This window comes from Bidens hawaiensis, unplaced genomic scaffold (genome assembly GCF_021521415.1).
Source record: "Bidens hawaiensis isolate Kalapana, Puna unplaced genomic scaffold, B.hawaiensis_p1.1 tig00002273_1, whole genome shotgun sequence".
NCBI classification, from domain to species: domain Eukaryota; kingdom Viridiplantae; phylum Streptophyta; class Magnoliopsida; order Asterales; family Asteraceae; genus Bidens; species Bidens hawaiensis.
This window is the reverse complement of record NW_027491121.1, coordinates 827,960-848,287: the sequence shown is the minus strand read 5'-3', so window position 1 is coordinate 848,287 and position 20,328 is coordinate 827,960. Positions and strand designations below refer to the sequence as shown.

The window sequence follows — 20,328 nt, the reverse complement described above, 5'->3', positions numbered from 1 at the left end:
ATCGGAAAGAGGGAACAGTGAAATTTTACCCTCATTTGTCTAATATACAATTAGGATTTAGAGACGAAACCTTAAATCAGGGGTATATTTGTAGTATCCCAAAAACATATACACGCATATGGGAGATTTCTATGCAAAACACTAATATATATTGCTAGAACAAGAAAACTTCATAAATGAGTTCATTATGCAAAACACTCCTCCATATTTTGATATTTCTTGTTCATTTTTGAATAACTGAAAACCAAATCTATTATATGTAGAATACAATGAAAAAGATAATGATAAAGCTAGCTATGTAAAGATAAGCTTGCTCAAATTATGGCATGAGAAACGTTAATAGATATCCAAATAACAGAACAAAAGACAGAATAATGTCTAACAAACAAACTTAAAGATAAATGATAAATCAAATAATAATAACTATAGTTGATACCAAACTAGATTAACTTGCCCCCTTGAGTTGGACGCTCAGAGCAACGTGTAGCTTGAAACGAATGGTGGCAAAACAAGCATATGAGAAACCATGGTCCTAATTTTCATTACTTTAATAATTCATTATGTATTCTCTATAGGAGCATTAAAACTCTTATTCAGAAGAACTGTGAAAATGCGTTTTTGAATGACTTTTTTTCCGTACTGAATAACTAAAAATCAGACTTGTTTATATAGAAAGATTAGAATAAAAAAATAATGAAAAACTAACCAACTAATAATAAAGTTATTAAACAAAGATATGATAAAATATCAAAAACTATCATAATATAAAATGAATAATGATAAAAAAACAAACAAATATTGATACATCAAATAATAATAACTATGATATATAATAAATTCAGTAAACTGCTGGTAAAAATATATAAAATAAATAAACACTCGGTAAACAGACTTTTTTCTAGAACTTGTATATGGGAGTTGGTTGTTGCTTTATGTTGTAATTAGGTGATCCTATAATTTTTTTAGAACTTTTTTTGTATTCTTATAATTTGTTATTGGGTTATTTTGGATTGCAAGTTCTAAACGCAATTTTCTTTTCTAGGTAACTAGTACAGTTGTGTAGAGGTAGGGTATGAAACCTACTATTCGACTAAGTATAACACTAAAGGCATTTGCTGGGCGGAACACTAGGCGCCAGGAAGTTACTAACGCCGGGCGTAGTGCATGGCGCGAAGAGTGTAGCCAAATATAACTTTTACCTCGGGAATGGTAGTGCAAATGTCCCACCAGCATGGGACAAAAGGATGGTAACCCACATAGGGATAAACACCAGACCAATGGGGATTAGACAACACATAAAGGACGGTACAAACAGTACGACCACGTTCCTGTCAAAAGACCATGATACCCACCAACTTCCACCAACTACCATGACCACACGAGTGAGGAATATTATTGGTGGAAAACCTGACAAGGTGGTTGGTCTCACTCTCCTTCGGCTATAAATACCAATGAACCTCCAAATGGTAAATGATATACTTTCTCCTACTATCACCATCAAATTATACTCTCTCATACTATCAAGTACTGATTCTCACGCCGGAGGGTGGTTACGAGAGAATCCCCCCCCCCCCCTTCCCAATTCCTCGTAACGAGCTCACGATGTTCTGTTTTGCAGGTTACACTTGTCTGCGTCAAGGAGGTTTTATAACCCATCGTGTAGAATACTTAACCATTACCCTCGGACTAACGTGTTAGACCTTGAGGGGTGGATTCGTGTTTCTTCAAGTTGAGAGTTGGTGGTTCTTGCTTTGGTTGGTGTCCGATGATAAAATGAACTTTATTTTTATCATTTATTATTATTTTTTTTAAACATTGTTTGAAACTACAAAATTTCCAAATGATATTTACTGAACGGCGACTACCTTTAGCATGATTGGGTGGTCGCATTGCAGCTTGTGACCGACCCTGGTTTGGAACCCCCAGAGAGTTACTCCAGAAGCGCATAACCCTTTGTGGACCCCCGCGTCCTCAAAAGAATCTTCTTCTTTGATGCCACTTGACACCAGTTGTGACGTAACAGGAATCGAAACCCTCTAACATAACACGGACAGGATAAAACACCTGTGTGGATCGGATTCGAACTGACGATCTCCCAAAGGAAGCCTAGTTCTTATTTTCGTTGTTATAAGGGGAAGATGGCTACTCATGGATATCACTCATACGCAGATCAATTTTGCACTGTCACCTCATTTCTACCCTCAAGTACTCACAAACCATAAAATCATAGCCATAACGTACTCACAAGTACCATAAAACTTGTTAATTTTTTTTTAGTTTAAGTTAAATTAAACACAAAATAAACATATGTTGGTTAAATGGTAAATATTTATTACATGGGTTTAAAGCCATACATATCTACATAGGTGACTACGGTATTACCACATAGATTCGAAGTTTGCCGTGGAATGCTCTGTCGCCCCTAACCAAAGTTCATACAACAAGCATTAACTCCTAATTAGTTAATTATAATAGATAAACACGTCTTTCAAAAATATCTAAAACGGGAATTTCATAGCTTGGGTTGCATCAACACAATCGGGACACACTTTTGAGTTTTGATTCTGACGTCTCCTACTCTCCCATAACACTCTCATTAAACTACTTTTCAATTTTTTACTTGTTTCTCTTTATTACTTTCTTTTTTAATTATCGCTTTAACAAATCTACAACTTTTCGATCCGATTAATACCTTTCCTAGAAAGTAACAATTATAACAATAACTACTAAACATACCTCTACGTTGAGGCGGAGCTTAAATCGAACAAAAAAAAACTATTAAAACGAATACTAATACATAGCCCGATAACACTGACGCATGTATATATGTTTTAAAATATATTGACACGTGTTTTACATTAATAACCTTGAAAAACAAATAGCTATAAAGTATGTTGTCCCCTGGTAATTAATAAAAACGAGTCCAATTACAATTCAAAGCTTATTTACCTCAATGAACTCTGATTTATCCAGTTCCATCATCAAATACAACACATTCTTGGCTCCTATCAAGATGAAAATACTTAAATTAAAATCACGTTAACAGAATTGAAATTATCTTTAGAACAATCACATACCAACTCAAATAATCCAAAGTGAGTTTTTTACAAAACCCAACCCGATAAAACCATCTCCATATAAACAACCATACACCGAAAAATTATGACCCTAGCAAACAAAAAAAAATCTAGGTCTAGCAAATAGCAATTTCTGTAATTTATACTTGTATAGTTGTATGTTTTGTTGTAATCTTGTATATGCCATGAGCATTAACTCTTACATAATATCATGATATCCCATTGAAAACCAAGTCTTGAACTTAATGATTGTATATATTATTTTCATTCAAAGGTTCAACAATGTTAGGTTGGTTCTATATTTTCCACTTGGTAATAAGTGTGAGATATGTGGTACCAAACATGATTTAAGTTATTTATGGTAGCTTGATTTTTTGTTTTTCATCTTAAATAACTGGTCCACTTTTGTTGGTTGTCCTATGTAAAATAAAATTATAATTTATATCAGGAATAGGAAAGTTTTTTAACTATAACCAAAAATATATTACGAATAGAGGATCATAGCAACGTAAAAGTTAAAAATAATATATTGAACAAAGTAAATAACTTCACATTACTTTTATAAAATACGAATATTCAATTCTAACCTACAATCATTCATTTAATAACTGACGGTTATGCCACTTAGCTGCAAGATATTCACTCTTTTAAAATATAACGCTAATTGTCTTAGAGCACTCACAATAGCTTACACATAACCATTCCCCGTCTATAAATTTTAAGAAAAATATGAAAAAAATATATGTTTTCTAACTTCTAATCTACATCGGATATCCCATCTCCATGCCCCTTTTAAACTTTTAGGAGAAACTATAATACTCTCCCAGATTAATTATTTTTTTTAAAATAGTTTTTTAAGTGTTTGTGAGTAAAAGAAAGCCTTTAATTATTGACATACAACGATCAAATATCTCACTTTGCTCCAATTTAAAGTTAGGATAGAGTTAGATAACACACAAAACTTTAGTACCATTGTTCATTTATGACTATAAACATCAAACAGTTGGTTCAATTGCACTCTAGAGGGATTAAACTTCTAACATTCTATTTTACACTCTCATCACCTTATCACCCCATCAAAATAAGAATTGACACGCAATATTTGAGGCGCGTGCTCTTCGGGAGGAGAACCAACAGCTGGCGGCAGCTGCCGCCGACAAGGAGAAGGCCTTCAAGGCCCTCGAGGTTGAAGTTCAGGCGCGACTCGAGGCCCGCTCCAAGGCTGCCCAAGCTGTGAATGAACAGCTTCGGCTGGCCAGGGAGACTGCGCGAAACGCAACCGAGAGGGCTGCCAAGGCTGAAGCCGTTGCTGAGCCTTTGCGTGTGGAGAATGAGGAGCTGAAAGGCAAATTAGAGGCTCTCCAACGCGCTCATGATGCCTTGGCAATGGAAGATGCCAAGAAACTCCAGGAAATCCTGGACCAGAGGGGGGTGCTTGACCAGACCCAGCGGAAGCTTAAGGGCGTCGAAGAGGCTGCCGCAAAGGAAGTTTTACTTGCCAACCTTAACAAGAGCGAAGCCGAACGCGCCCATAACGAAGCTCAAGCTGCCCTCCAATGGCTTCTTCGAGAAGCGTTGCCTCAGGTATGTTTAGTTTTATCTTCACGCTTTTCTTTTGTAAGAAAAGGTTCTAATACTTGTGTTTTCTATGTAGGTTGTGCGTCGGGTCTTTTCAGAGACCTCTTACGATGATGCTATGACCGCAGCCCTTAACGCTTCTCATGAGGATGGGGAAAAGGCCGGCTTCTTGCTTGGTCTAGGGTTTGTTGAGAAAGGCGTCCCGCCTTCCAACTTCCCTTTGTTCAATGTGGATACCGAAGCCATTTATGACCAAGCATTGAACCAATACGCCGCCTTCCCGCATCCAGTGGTGGAGAAGGTGGACGAAGTAGCTCCTGCTGATGATGGGTTAGCTGTCCTCAAAGCGTTCCTCGAACCACCCCGTTCTGACGGAGCGGGTCCAAGTGGAAGCGTCCCTGAAGCTTGATCCTGAAGATCCCTTCCCATTGCTAAGACTTGTAGTTTTTTTTTTTTTTTTTTTTTTTTTTTTTTTTTTTTTTTCTTTTAGGCGGGTAGTTTCCCGGCCATTCTTGTAATATATTCTTGAAATATTAATCTTTTTGCGTATAAGATTGTTATTTCCTTCTTTGGGTTCCTTGCTTTATAAACTTATGACTTGCATACTTAGTTTAAATTAGCAATTTTCCAAGTGTTTAGAATAAGAACCTTTGAACGTGGTTGATAGTGGGTTAAAGTTTCGCTTCCTCCTTCGTGATTGTGCGGGTGGAACCGTCACTTGCACTTGGTAGGATGGCTAAACTTTAACTTATATCTGACCTGCGTGTAGGTTTTCCTTTTCGAAATTTCTAAGGCATTAAGATAAGTTGACCTTTGAACGTGGTTGATAACAGGAAGTCTTGCTTCCTCTTTCGTGATTGTGCGGGTAGAACCGTCACTTGCACTTAGTAGGATGGCAAAACTTTACCCTTATCTGACCTGCGTGTAGGTTTTTCTTACCTTTTGAGGATAAGTTAACCTTTGAACGTGGTTGATAATAGGTGTGAAGTTTTGCTTCCTCTTTCGTGATTGTGCGGGTAGAACCGTCACTTGCACTTAGTAGGATGGCAAAACTTTACCCTTATCTGACCTGCGTGTAGGTTTTTCTTATCCTTTTGAGGATAAGTTAACCTTTGAACGTGGTTGATAATAGGTGTGAAGTTTTGCTTCCTCTTTCGTGATTATGCGGGTAGAACCGTCACTTGCACTTAGTAGGATGGCAAAACTTTACCCTTATCTGACCTGCGTGTAGGTTTTTCTTACCTTTTGAGGATAAGTTAACCTTTGAACGTGGTTGGTAATAGGTGTGAAGTTTTGCTTCCTCTTTCGTGATTGTGCGGGTAGAACCGTCACTTGCACTTAGTAGGATGGCAAAACTTTACCCTTATCTGACCTGCGTGTAGGTTTTTCTTATCCTTTTGAGGATAAGTTAACCTTTGAACGTGGTTGATAATAGGTGTGAAGTTTTGCTTCCTCTTTCGTGATTGTGCGGGTAGAACCGTCACTTGCACTTAGTAGGATGGCAAAACTTTACCCTTATCTGACCTGCGTGAAGGTTTGTCACGTTGCTGGGTTCGTGCGGGTAGGACCGCCTTCCCATGCAATGACGACGTAATTATGCGGTGAAAACCGGCATATTAGTTCAGAAAAGTATAAATGTAAAATCATCAGCTTCGGTGTTCTTAAAGAGAATCATTTCCATTAGAAGTGGCTCTTGGCCTTTTCTTTACAAATTGGAATTGATTTACATGCAGACTGTGTAAATGAGCTCCCTTCCATGTTGGGATGGGAGTGCCATCGAGCCGATACGCACCTGGTTCGGGATCTCGTTCTTTACGCAGCATGTAGTCTCGATTTTGAAGCTGGAATTGATTCGTGTTTTTCCCAGCTGGGGTTCTATACGCACTCGCCTGCTCAGCCTTTATTACGCCACGAGGTGCGCGAGCGTCCCATCTCTGACAAATGCTTCGACCATATCTTTTACATCTATGCATTCTTCAGTGTTGTGGCCCTTTGTCTTGTGGAAGTCACAGTATTTGCTCCGATCAGCATCGTGACGATGTCGGATTATTGGAGGCTTTGGCCATGGGAGCTCTTCAGTGGCGAATATCTCAGTGACGCTTTTGGTGAGTGGCGTCCATCTGGAGTTCCGGTGCGACTGTACATTATCCCTTCCGTCCAACCGATGTTGCAAGCCGGATGAGGTGTCAAAGTTTACCCTTGACTGCCAAATGCCTAGCTTTCGTTTTTTATTTAGTCGGGCGGTGAGGACGTTGTCTTCTCTCGTCCTCTGGGTGTAGAGGTTTGTGCTCTGTGGGAGATCTCTACCCAGTTGCTTCTCTGTTTCCGCATAGCGTTTTGCTGCTGTCATGATGCCATCCCATGTGGATGGCATGCCATCTTTACCCGTTAGGGTGCGGATGAGCTCTGGGTCATGTGCGCCCTGGATGAAGGCAGCGCGAACGAGATCTTCGCTGATATTGCCCAAACTTAGCTTCTTTGAGTTGAAGCGAGTGATGAAGTTTGGCAGAGATTCATCTTCCTCTCGTATGCATTTGAGGATTGTCCATTGCTCCTCGGTATACTTTCGTTGCTGGCTGAAGTGTTGGCTAAACTTCTGTTGGAAGTCTGCCCAGTCGTAGATGTGGTTGACCGGTAGACGATCGAACCATGCTCTAGCAGCCCCCACCAGCGTCATTTGGAACATGTAACACCACGTGGGTTCCGTCCAATTACTGACGGTTGCCCCCGCTATGAACCTGTTCAAATGATCGTCTGGATCAGATATACCGTCATATGTGCCTATGTTAGGCATTTGTTTGGCACTCTTTGGGGCGATTGCTTCAGCAATGTCCCTTGCAAATTTGGACGTTCCTGCATTTGCAACGTTTGGTCTGAACGTTTTAGAGAAGTCCCGTGGACTTCCACCTGTGCTTTTTGGTTTGAAGGCTTGTCCAAAATGCCTTTTCGGTTGGGATTCCGTTTCCTTACGCTTCCCTTTTGCCCTATGGCGAGGGTTCGCGTCGGAGTCGGATTCCTCCGAGTCATCCTCCCAGTATTCGAATTCGTCGGCCTGTTGCACGGAACGCAAGCGTTCGTCCAACTCAGCCTGGAATTCCTTTTGTCGTGCCTCCGCCCATGCCTTAACTTCATCGAGAGTCTGGCGGGGGAGTCTTCGTTTCTCAAACTGGATATCGGTGGATCCCAATAGGTGATCATTTACTGCACTTGCCCCAGCTTTGGTAAGTGGGGTAGTGTTCGTAAAATTTACTTCACTTGCCCCGGCTTCGGTAGCCGGGGTAGTGTTCGTAAAAACTGTGTTGCCGGTGTTCATCCCAGTAGCTGGGGTTGTGGTTACCGGAATTTCTCTAACCATCTTTGTAGAAGTTTGAAAAAACTGGAGAAAAATAAAGTTCTAGCTTTATGCACGGATGGCGCCAATGAAGAAACACTAACCGAACCCCGGGCAGATTACTGGTAACCTGGGGGTTGGATAGCTGTTTCCCACTAGGGGTTAGACCCTTGGAAGATGGTTCTTCTGATAACCTGCAAAACAGACACCGTGAGCTCGTCACTGAGAAGGGGGGGGGGGGTTCCTCCTTGTGACCACCCTCCGGCGTGAGAATCAGACTAGATTGCTCTTTAAAAATAAAAGTATATTAAGAGATTGCTAGAGCAGATATCAGGTATAATATGATAATAATGTAGTAAGATATGTTGTGTCCAGATGATCATACAATTTGGGGTATTTATAGCCGAAGGTAGGTTTCCAAGGAGGTATGGCCGGCTGCAACAGTGTTCCTGTTCATCAACAGTAGCCTACACACGTGCCATGCTGGTAGTTGGTGGGTAGGCAGCGGCTGATAGTGACCAGGCCTGCTGTATACTATTCCCTTTCCACCAACTGCCGGCTACGCACGTGGTATGACAGTAGTTGGTGAGTAGGCAGCGGCTAATAGTGATACAGTACAGGAGCATGCTGCTCGCCATACTGTATCAGTGAGCTGTCGTATCTCTGATCAGATCTTTCGCCCATACCTCGTCAGGTACAGTAAAAGGTCCTTCAGTATACAGACTGGCTTATTTGGGCGGGAGTATTCCCCCTCCCGCCTCTGTGCGGGATTGCTCCCGGCTTGGCTCATTCCTTCAGGTGACACTGAATGATCGAGAGCTAAGTGCCTTGTGCGTGTAGCCATGCTGCGCGGGTGGCCTTCCCTAATGGCTTGTATCCGAGGCTGCGGGGACAGGCGGAGTCCTTCACCATTGGGAGGCATTTCCTGCGAGACCAGCTTGCGTACTGCGCGTAAGGACGTCACGTCTCTGAGCATGGTTGGTCCTGCGGATCCAGTTGGTCTCTGCGCAGACGTCCCTGTTTAAGGTGAGTCTTGCGGGTCCAACTGGGCTCTGCTGGGACCTACCTCTTCATTATAATTTGTATAACAAAAAGGAATCACATATAGTGGGTACATGACAATATACACGTAAAAGACTACATTCTAAAAAAACAAGGAAGAAGAGTAAATCGCATTTATATCTATTGATTATAAGTAGTAATACATCTTTAATAAAATTTTACAGATAGTAATGTTTACCCGTAGCCGAGCCGAGCCCAGGTTAATCTCGAGCCCAAATCAAATTTCAAATTGATAAAAAAGATTGAGCTCGGCTAATATGGTTTTATTTATAAAATTGGTCAATTTGACACGATCCATTATATTGTTAAAACTCAAAAGAAGAAAGAAGATGACTTCAAGAGAAAATAATAATGAAGAGTTGGATTCAAAAAACTAAAAGTCTTTTATTCGGTTTATAAATCATCAAAAGTTGAGGTTAACTTTTTAAGAAAAAATTCAAGCCACAAACGATTTCAAATTCAGTATCATATTCAAATTCGCAATCATACATATGAAGAACCTAAACACTAATTTGCGCATGTGTTGCACGTGTGTGAATGGCTCAACGTGTGTGCACATGTCTATACTTGTAGAGTTGTAGTTATCTTTTGGTTATATTTCATTTTCAATAACGGTCGATGTCATAGTCTCATTGGGGTGATTCCAGACCTACCAAATATATTAAAAAATTGAACTATTTTCCACATTAAAATTGTTGCTTCAACTTGAATGAAACAATAAGTTTGAATAGGAGGGTAAATGTTTTAACCTGTTCATTAACTATTTTAGACCGAGTTGTTAAAAGCTGGAATTAAGTTGAGTTTAAATTAGCTCAAGCCTAAAAACAAGTTCATTTAATAAACGTGTTCAAAACCGAGCTTTACTTATTGAGCTCGAGTACGCTTACGAGTCTATACAAATCAGTTATTTATATAATTTTACTTAATTTACTAAATATATATTTGTATAATGATAATTATTACTATACATAGAATCATGATAAAGTAATTTAAATGACACATAACGTTAACTATAAAAATATAATACATGTTTATTTTTTTAAAAACTGAGAAAGGCTCCAACCTAAAATTAATAAGGCCTATAGCCCACTCTTTGATTAAGTTTCAAAACTTCTAAATGTTTTCCTTTAGGCGTGTTCGTTTAACAGAATTCGTGGAAATTCGTGGGAATTCAAAGAAATTGTAATTAAAATCCCATGACATGGCGTGTTTGTTTCGTTAGAATTGGAATCTTAATTCCATTTTGGTAAAATGTGTTCGGTTCAAAGAATTGGAATAAGAATTCAATTCCTCCAAATTCCTTTAAATTAAGGAATTCCAAATCTTTCCAAAATGTGAAGGAATTCAAGGTAATTCATTGGAATTTTTCTCGAGTTATTATTGTTTTTTTTATTTTTTAACGAGGACAACGAATAAAATATTTTTAACTTTTTTATTTTTTTTTGTTTTTTATTTATATTTTGAGTTATGAATTATTTGTTATTATTTTTGAATATTTTTTTGAGGGCGCGTTCGTTTCACGGAATGATATGGAATTGGAATTTGCATAGGATTTCGAATTTGAAGGAATTGGATTTCGAATCTAACAAAAATCACAACGCAAAATATAAATAAAAAACAAAAAATCTAAAAAAAACTAAAATGTTTTCGCCGTTATCCTTGTTAAAAAAAACTGATTCTTATTCATTTGTCAAACGAACACATTAAGAATGTAATTAGATTTCAATTCTCCAATTCCAATTCCTATTGAAATGTTCAAATTCCAAATCCTATGCAAATTCCAATTCCATTCTGTAACATCTTGTTTTCTGATTTCAGTTAATAAACGAAATATGAGTTCTTATGAGTTGGGCTAATGTTGGGTAAATGGATATGGGTTATGGATTTGGGGTATGGAAGAAATAAGGAAAGACCATGGGCTTAAGCCCATGATCAATAATTATATAAACCATTAATTACCCATTTAATCTTTCATTTACACATATCCCTTACACCACCAAAACACACATTTAAGCTCTCTCTCTAGTTTCTCTCTCACTCTAGCCGAAATATAGAAGAAGAAACAGATCCCGACCCAAGGTATGATAGTATTTTGTTGTATGAGCTTAAATCCGTTAGTTATGGTCACGAAACGACGAGCCGAAACCGTTAAACCGTTTAAGTCACGAGATCCGGGTGGAATCGGGTATAAACCGAACCTATGATGAGCTTAGGGGTCACCCTAGCTCAGATCTGGATCGAACGGGACGAAAAACGGTGAAAACGAGTTAAAACTCATTTTTCCGACGTGTTCGCGGCTTTCCGGCGGCTTTCCGGCAAAGGCGGTGCCGGAATAGTAGTACGAGGATAAGGAATGTCAGGGAATGTTCTGACATTCCCTGACCTAACCCTAGTTCGCTATGGGGACTTAACGAATTGAAGGTGATTCGTTAGTTGATTCGCATAAAGCAGCACAACGAACTAGCTCTAGTTCGCCTATGATTCGTCTCTGATTCATTAAGGGAAAAGGGTAACGAATTACCCTTGATTCGTTATGATTAGTTCGTTAAAAGAAATAACGAATTAGAAGGTCCGATTCGCTTTTTGGACTGGTTCGCTATATGGACTGATTCGTTAAGGAGTCCAGTTCGTTAAGGGTTCAATTCGTTATAGGAACCAGCTCGCTAGGATAATCCAATTCGCTATGAACCGGTAACGAATTAAAAGTTTAACAGAATGACAGAATGGTCCCTGAACTTAGAAAAGAATGATTTAATTGCAAAGAAGCCCTTGAACATTTTAAGTTAGCAAATTTATAACGATTCAAAACCCTAATGGAAAATGTGTTAAGACAGTTAACCCCAGCCAGGGGCTCTGCCCCTTGGACCCCGCTAGGGGCTGCCGCCCCTAGAACCCCACTGCCAGGGGCGCTGCCCCCTGACCCCCGTTCGTTGAGGGTAATTATTAAACTAGAAAGACGATATGTGTAGTGATAGTTTACTGAAACGTATAATTATTATACAGTTAATCGTGCACAGCTCAAGAAAGAAATAACCGTAAACGGTGAACGCAACCGCATTGAGGTGAGTTTCTAGCCCCACTTCCTTGTTATGTATTCGGGGCTGTGTGCATACTCGATGTGATAGTTAATACACTTACCTTAAGTGGTAAGTGTATGCCTTGTATGATTTATGTATGACGATTGCTTGACGGTGCGTGAACGATCTTCGGATATTGCATGTACCGTCAGGTGGTAGCTAAAGATGTGATTTCCATGTATGATGTAAGATAAGATGCATGTATGAATATATATATATGATGTATGCATAATGTACATATGATATGTTAATGGTACGTGAACGCTCTTCGGAGATTGCACGTATTGTCAGGAAAAGTATTTAAGAACAGGTATAGTATGAAGCTATGGAAGAAAGAGTACCGGACCCTAATAATATCCGAGGATGAAGGGTACCGGACCCTAATAATATCCGAGGATGAAGGGTACCGGACCCTAATAATATCCGAGGATGAAGGGTGACCGGATCCTAATAATATCCGAGGATGAAGGGTACCGGACCCTAATAATATCCGAGGATGAAGGGTGACCGGACCCTAATAATATTCGAGGTATGTAGGGTGAAACGCCCTTTATAATGTATGATTAGATATGAATGTGTATGGACGAATGCTGAACATGATATGCATGTAATGCGTACCTTCGGGCACGTATATGTGTATGAAAAGTAAGTTATGTAATTAACTAGAACTCACTCAGCATAACTGACTTTTAGTATGCACGCAGGCAAATAGGCTGAGGCAGCTCGCGTGACTGAAGACACATGGCATGGAATCGAAGATACTGGCATCTCGGAGAAATGTTGTGATGTTTTAAAGACTATGTTTTGCTTTAATTGACTACGGATGTTTTATAAGACATGATTTGATGGTTATGTAAAATGTTATGGTTGAAGTTTTATTATTCCGCGAAAGTTTTTATCAACTCTAATATTTAGAACTGCGTTTATGAGTAAATCCAACGCACAAAGTAGGGCTACCGGTAACGGGGCCTTACACATTCCATTCCGTGAAACGAACCCGCCTACTCTTTTCTCACTTGTATTGTAAGGCTTGCCATATTAAGTCGATATTCAATAGCTGTAATCTACTATTATAATAAACAAAAACCTATTTGTGCCACTTGGCATCTAATTTTACCATATTTGTGCCACTTGGCAAGTTTTATCTCAATCATTAAAACTTTTATTCTTTATTAAAAAAATAATTAAAATTGTTAAATGGTAATTGAACCTTTATTTAAATATGCTTCTCCTATTATTATGAGTTGATTAATTAGTAATTAGTAATAAATGTCAATAAAAAATGTGTGTTGTTATAAATTGTAATTTTTGAATTTTAAGACTTCAAGAATGAGAGTATCTTCATGGACATGTGTGAGTGCATATTATTCTTTCATGTATAAGAAAATGAAATATTGTGTTTACTTATTATTATCATTGTTATTATTATTAAAATAACAAAATAAAAGAACTTTAGTTTAAAGAATAAATACTCGGTTTTTATCATTTCAACAATTCTATATTCTTTATAAGTAATTCTTAACATAATAAATAAAAATGTAGTGGTGTCAGACTGTCAGCATCTTACTAGATCATCTTATGCCACTTGACACATTTTAAAGTTAAAAAAAAATCTATATTAATCCCATCCCATATTAAGGAAGAAATTAATAAGGAAACCAACTATTAGGCCATTGGGTATACTCTCTAACCCCTCTTAACTTCATATAAACATCATCACTTATTTTCTCTCTTTCACTCCATCTCACCCAAAGTAAATGGTTTAATCCTTTTAACTCCATATCACTCATATTAATTGTTAATTTAATATATTGTTCTTCGCCTTTTAACCCGTTAAAAGCATATAATACATGACCCGTTTTTAACAAATTTAACACAAGTGAGAAGTGGTTTAATCCATTTTTAAAGTGCCACGTAATCTTAATTTATGTTGGGGTTAGAGTATACCCAATGACCTTATAAAATGCTTTTGTCATTAAACTTGTCATTAGCCCTTTCATGATATATCGTGTATGGTTGCTTAGTTTTAAAAGTATTTCATGTTATCCGGACTATAAATGTTGTACAGTTTCATATTCTATATCCGTTGTTAAGAACACAAAGATAAAACGGATGACATGAAATACATGTAGAGACAAACACGGTTATGTTACATATAAAACTATAAATGTTATATACATATAAATATTTAGAGATTTAGGAATATAAAGCTATATATATACATGTATGTATGTATATACACACACCATGTCGTTTAATATGTAATTTATTATACTATAAACTACATATTTATATAAACAATTTAACACATTATTTGTGTTTTACATTGTGTCATCATTAAAATTTATTTATTCTAACCCGTGTTACACACGGGATCCTAACCTAGTTAAGAATAGGCATCTTCGTTTAGCTGCACTATGCCACTGGCCCACTATACAATATATACTCCTACAAGGCTGCAAGGCATGGTTTTCTTAGGATGTCAATCATTTTAGGTTGGTGGATTAACGGGTTGACGACCTATATCTTATTTGTGTCAAAAGTGTCACCTCTAACTTGCAAAGACTTAAAATCAACGGAACTAGCAAGAAGGTAGAGACCCAATGTACATGGAACAAAGAGAAAACAGAGACAAATCGATGCAAAGTCATAGGACAAAACCTTCCGAATGCAGTCTACTGGCTCTGGGAAGATGGACTTTAAATAGATGTTTGGGCCGAATACTTGGGCCAAACCATACATATAAGCTGGACCCTAGGCTGCCAAAGAACTTAAACGGAATTTTGGGCCTAACACTAGGCCATTGAAAAATATCTTTTTGTTCAAACGACTTTTATTAAGCCTATTACTAAATATTTCAAACTTAAATAACTAAAAGAAATACAGAACACATACCTCAACGAGTGGGGTGGTAGCCATTCTCTTTACATTTTCATGAATTTGGACCATTTGGTCATATGTGAATTGTGAAGTATGAACATATATATTGTTACCAAATATCATATGTGCTACTAGCATTTCAATGGTTAAAGTTCAATGAACGAAATGCCTTTAGTTGTTCCATTTATACGTTTAGTATGGATTCATGTATCTGGTAGACTTTGGTGCCACATTATTAGGGGGACACTATAGCTCGTGACTTAAAAGAACTTTTGACTTCACATACAATTTAATAAAATGTTATATATATATATATATATATATATATATATATATATATATAGGTATAACCCAAAGGAAGGGGAGCAATGAATGATGCAGGTACAACACAAAGGAAGCGGAGCAATTGTCAAAATGGTTTGTATGTAATTCAAATATTGTTTAGAAAAGTCAAATTAAAATTGAGTCGTTTTTCTTATGATGTTTATCTTGTGATGATATTTTAAAGATCTGCTTTTATAGAAAACTGTTCTTATTGTTGGTATTAGAGATAACTTGTAAGTACGCGAGTAACTTCATTTCATATAATTTTAATGTAAAATGTGAGTCTATTAATGATATATGCTAACTTTGTTATGTATTCTACTTCACTTAATTATATTTTATATTTTAATTAACTACCCGTGTAACACGGGCCTCAAACGAATATATATATATATATATAAATTTTTAATCAAAATAGTTAAATATCCTTAAACAGACAAACTCCAATAGGTTATAATTTATATTTATATTAGGGTGTTCGGGGCGCCTTCGATTTTGTCAAACTCCATCCACCCCTACTACCGTCGCTATCCTTACTTAACATGTACATGAATATTAATTAACACAAATATAAAAACTTTATTTGGTATTAGAGGCTTTAGAGAATCTTAGTAGATTCTTTATCTCTATAATTATACTAAAAACTATTATATTTTCTCTCTCTTTTTCAATTAAATAATATTTTTATACCTATATCATTACGCTTTTTTTTCATTCACTCACAACCACTTTAAAAGGGGGCAATTTCATATAATGGTAATCAAGTTTCAAAATTGTTCCAATTAGGGCACTTAACTTTAAAAAATGTTTCAACTAAATCACTCAACTTTCATATTTTATAAAATTAAAGGTTTTAACATATTTTTAGCCTTTTTGTTTTATGTTTCACATAGGAAATCTTTGTATCTTTTTTTTATGTTGACGTTGAGTGACGACGCTAATTTTATTTTTTATTTTTGAAATCTAATATAATTAACGTAAAATTTTCTAAATTTAACTACACATATTGCAAATTCTGACCCCCACATCTTATCGTCCATTTCTTTTTTTGACGCACAAAAAAAATCAATGACGCCTAATTTGGGAAAAAAAGTGCATGAGTGACCTAATTAAAACACTTTTGAAACTTGATTACTATTTTATGAGATATTCCCCTTTAAAAACTATTAAAAAATTATAAATGATGAACAATGTTTCTTTCACTTTTTATGATTCATTTTTACATAATATTAAAAATCAACTATTAGTTGTGCTTAAAAATCTAGCCAACTGTTGATTCACATTACTTTCAGGTTTGGAATTAGTAAACCAAACCTTTTAACATTAGAAATCGTTGGCTATCGATCATGGGAAGTACGTAGTGAAAATAACAATCAAACACACACAAACAAAAAGTAAAACAACACGAGATTTACACGATTTGGTTAAGAAGACCTACACCCACAGGCTACAACTAAGGTTTCTTTTATTGTTCAGCCACAATACAAACACTACAGTGCAATAGATAAGTATATATATAGAGACCTAATTAGGTTAAATAACCTAAAGAACAAGAAAACCAAACGAACCTTTCACCCTAAACTAAAATAGGCCCAAATAGCTTTCATCAAACCTATAAAAGAATAACATACCTTACTTCAAAGTGCAATAGATTTTAGACATATTTTATAGGATAAGACACGTGGTGTTGTACATGACCTATGACCAATACCACACACGTCTCCTAAAGGTTGCATCTTGCTCAAAGATCACCATAAAAGGCACTTGCATTTGATTCCAACACACTAGAACTAAAAAATCAACTTTCCAACTCACATTAAGTCATCTATCTATACTACTAAACTAACATAATTTTTATTCATGTCATTCACACAGGCTACAAAGTATACAAATTTTCCATTTTTATAATTTTTCCTTTATAAATGATAAAATGAAAAATAAATCTTAAAGTGCATATAAATCTTAAAAGTGATATAAATCTTAAATTGGTTGACAGGTTGATGGTTTTGGGTTGATGGGTTGATATAATTCTGAAACCCATCAACCCGTCAACCCGTCAACCCGCTTCATACCTAATTTAGTTTGGCATGTGCATATAAATCTTAAAGTGATGACTCCATTCTTTGAATTTGCTTCATACAAAATATCTATTTCCTTTATTTAACCATAATATACATCGGTTTGGTCCTCAAGCTACATGTATGCTCAATTTTCATAAAGAACACTTCGAAATGGGTTAAGAGTTAAGACATACATATGATAGAATTAATACCCATGCATGCAGATTCTCGTTTTTCTTACTCCCGACTTTAAACATTTGTAATTTTCATTACCCAGAATGATTACTCTTGAAACCTTCATTCAAGTTCATCATCCTCTTCATTCTCATTACTCTCACATGAGAACACACACCCAACACCACTTAGACTAACTGAAGTGAGTAAATATGGTATTTAACTATTTAAATGAATATGTTTGATATTAATTTGGAGGGGTATGCATAAAATAGACAATTTTTCTAGGAGTATATGAAATTAACCTTGTAAAGGCTATATCATCGTGTTAATAACTAGATTTACAGGGGTAACGTTAAAAAAGTAATGATCGTATTTTATATAATGTAAACGAAACAAAAAAAGAAACATGATAATCAATAAATTTAAAGATATACGTAATAGATTTCTCCTCTTCGGCATTTTAAAGCTTGAAACTGAGCCATAATATCGTCTTCTGTTTCTTTCAACCGCACAAACTAAAGCATTGTTTAAATACTCTTCACCCATTCGATTGCGTAAATGCGTCTTGATAAGCTTCAGTTTTGAAAAACATATTTCAATTGTTGCGGTTGCAACAAGTAAAACCAATGCTAGATTCAATAACTGATAAACCAAAGGAAAAAAGAACGATTTTTTCCTGTTTCCACCATTAGACGAGTAAGGTCGGATATTCCATTCAGTTTTGCAAACCTATCATCTTCTTTTTCAGAACGATAAAATACCTTAAGATCACCCAAAAGACACCCTCTTTCGGTCTTACTAAAATCATTTGGATACATTTCTAAAATGTCACTATTTTAGATATGTCAAACTTAGAAAACCAATCACACGGAATTAAAGCAGACATATTTTCTATCAAAGTAGTTGTTACATCATCGAATCGATTTCCAAATTCCTAAATTTGCATATCCAAAATTGTATTAAAAATTTTCAACCTCAAAATGATGTCGATTAGTAATGACATTCTTTCGGCTTATTTGATTACCATATCTTTCATTCATATCTAACATCGGAATCTTGTTTCCTTTACAAAATGATGTCACTTTTTCCAACATCGCATCAAACCCGTATCGTCTTAAATCATTCAATGCTCGTTTTGTTCCGTTTTTCAACTTAGCCGCTTCTAATTAATAAGTTTTGACTCTTTTTTTGAAGATGTTTTGAGAGAGTATTTGTGCGCCCTAAAATATATTCCATTAAGTGTATATAAGCATAAATTCAAGTTCTTGAATCAAATGACATTTGCATTATATTTTTGTTGAACACAATCTCCTTCTTCTTTAATGTAACGAAGTACGTCAACAACTTTCGGAAATAATTTGGCCAAACTTATGATTGTTCTATGATGAGAACCCCATCGTATATCTCTAGCTCGTGCAGAGGAAACCTCTTGGTTTAACCCCTTTCACGTCTTATTTTACCTTGAAGAATTTCTTTTTCCACTCTAGCTTTTCTTGCTTTTCGTATCATATCTTTTAGTTTGCAAGAAGCGGAAACTGTATTAACAACCAAGTTTAGGTATTCATAAAATTTTTAACACCGTTATGTTTTCTTGTAACAGCCACAATCACTAACTGAAGTTGATGAGCAAAGCAATGTATGTAATGTGCTGACGAATTATCTCTCAAAAGTAAAGCTTTTAACCCATTAATGTAACACCCCTAAATTCTCGTAAACTGAATGACAAGAGTGTAGAGTTTGTAAATTAATTTCTCAGGGTTCGCTTGAGTGTTCAGGGACCTATGGGCATGTCCAAAAAGTGTTTTATTTTGTTTGGGAGCAAGGAGGATCGAATTACAAAATGCAAGGGCTAGAATGTAACTTTTTGAATGTTATAACCCAACCTCCCCCCCCCCACTTCAACCCTAGTAGCGGCCACAACCCCTATCCCCCCTCAAAAAAAAACCCTTCGTTTTTGATCAAGTTAAATCGATTCCAAGCTCCTAGAGGTCCTTCATGGTGTGTACTACACTCCCATATTCTTTAATTGTATAACCTATGTCGTTACAATGACCAATTAATTCGTTTCTTGAACTAGGGACATATTCGAATTGATATCAACTGACATGCTTCCCGAAGTCATAGTTGGAGTTTTTGGTGTCAAAATATTCCCATGTATTTCTAATATATCATACTAAAATTTCATGACCATTGGAGTTGTTTGACAGGTCAACTGATAGAAAATCAATTTCAAGGGTTCTTGAGTGTTGAAATCGTTAATTGTTGTCATTCAGATATTATTTGAAGGAATTGCCAACCCGATCAGTTTGTGGGCTCTTATGTTAGTGCAAGAACATTAGGTAAATTATTTTTTTGGTTATAGGGGCTGGTTTGGTTGTTGTTTCCTTAATCGGTTTGTAAGAGCGCGTAAAATCGAAAAATTGTCAATTAACGTGGAAAATGATGAGATTTCAAACCCCATCAACTTGGGTGGTTAAATATTTATGGGTAGGCTGTAATAATGTCAAATTTTATCAAAATGGATCTGGTTTGGATGGTGGTTGGTTAATCGGTACGTTAACGCGCGAATTCGACACAATTAACGTAAGAAGGGCATAGTTTGGGAACCATTTGTGGTGATTATATCGGAAGAGGAGTTTTGGGTAATTTAAGGACTTTGGGAGCTTTTGTAGATGAATATGAATATTGGGTGAGGATATGGGTCAATCCAATCCCGTTAGGACGTCTCAAAGAGTAAGCGAGTTGTTGCGGTCTAGTTAGTG

General features: G+C 36.5%; 1 protein-coding gene across 1 annotated transcript in view; it reads left to right on the top strand.

The window, feature by feature from the left end:
* The first annotated feature begins 18,301 nt into the window (after positions 1-18,301).
* Positions 18,302-20,328, top strand: part of LOC143614186 (cysteine proteinase inhibitor 12-like) — a 58,916-nt gene continuing 56,889 nt past the window's right edge. The window contains exon 1 of the mRNA XM_077087695.1: positions 18,302-18,306. The gene's annotated coding sequence lies outside the window, so the exon portion shown is untranslated. The remainder of the gene's footprint in view (positions 18,307-20,328) is intronic.